Source organism: Lycium ferocissimum, chromosome 8, assembly GCF_029784015.1.
Source record: "Lycium ferocissimum isolate CSIRO_LF1 chromosome 8, AGI_CSIRO_Lferr_CH_V1, whole genome shotgun sequence".
NCBI lineage: Eukaryota > Viridiplantae > Streptophyta > Magnoliopsida > Solanales > Solanaceae > Lycium > Lycium ferocissimum.
In genome coordinates this window covers 14,281,555-14,283,001 of record NC_081349.1, presented here as the reverse complement: position 1 = coordinate 14,283,001, position 1,447 = coordinate 14,281,555, and positions in this window count along the sequence as shown.

The following is a 1,447-nucleotide window of genomic DNA, read 5'->3' as shown; positions in this document are numbered from 1 at the left end:
CTCAATCCCGAGGCGGTCGAGATTTCGGCGTGGCCGGCTCATGGGATTTTCAAGGGGCCCAGGGCCCCCGAGAATCCACCCGTTCCCCAAGATCCGGTTTCCCGGCTCCGCCTCTTTTTTCACCCCCGGGTACGGTTCCAACGTCCCTCCTTAAACCCCAAGGAAAACCCCGAAATTTTTTTCCAAATTCCCCGATTCGATCACCCTTTGATTTAAGGTTTCGTTCGTTGTTGACTCCCCGGGAGAGAATGGGGGGCCAGATTTTTGGCCCCCGGCTTTTACCCAGCCCAAACCCAATCATAGCCTCAACCGGTTTCTTTGAGTTAAATCGGACCTAATAGATTGTCTTATTATGTCACTTGAGGGAGGTTTGAGAACGATCCCTAACCCGGACCCTTTCATATTAGACGTACCATCCGTGTAAAGGATCCAGACTCCAGTGCTAGTCCCCGAGGCAAGAAGCATCTCCTTTTAATTTGGGATCGCGACCTAGTAAAATCGTGCAAATGAAATCCGCAAGGATTTGGGATTTGAATGCGCTCAATATTCAATATCATGCAGCTAATCTCCACAACCCGCTTTGCTAGTCGGAGAGTTGGGTTTATGTACGACGTTCATAGGGGTACGATGTTACGACGCATATGGGATGACACCGAAAGTAAGGTTTTAATTTTCTAGATGCACTTAATAAAGCCAAAGCGAGTTTTCGGATATGGGTACACGGGTTTCGGGCGTCAATGGTGGTTCTACTTACATAGTAAACCGGGTATTAAGCGCATCTTTCTCTCGAACCAGACACCGCTCGCGTATCACCGGACCTTTCCAGTATAGATACAATCGCTCGTTCGCTTTTGGTGTGGAGTGTAGGAGGACTTGACAAATCTTTTTTGGATGCCAAGGCCGTCCACATTGGTGTGGTCCATGAAGTCGGGCCTTTTCTTGAGCAACGAGAGAAGAAACGGTGACTCTTATCCAAGGATCCGGAGATGAATCGGCTTCCGTGTTTATCCGTCCCGTTAATCTGTATTCCTTTAATCTCGTTTATCATGGTGATATCTTGATTGCTTTATCTTATCCGGGTTGATTTCGATTCCCCGATTTGATACCATGAATCCGAGAAACTTGCCCGATCCGACCCCGAAGGCACATTTTTCCGGGTTCAGCTTCATGTTGTACTTTCTCAATATGCTGTAAGTTTCCAGCAATAATTTCAAATGGTCCTCTGCTCGCAGGGACTTAATGACCATATCATCTATATAAACTTCCATGGATCTTTCTTGGGTCTAGCAGGCTATTATAGACGTTTCGTTGAAGGATTTTCCTCTATTTCTGCTCCGTTGACTAAGTTGACCCAAGAAGGTTAAGTTCCAATGGTCGTAGTCGGATGCTGTGAGCGAAGCTTTGAAGAGTTAAAGAAGATTGACTTCGCTCCAATTTTGACCGCTAC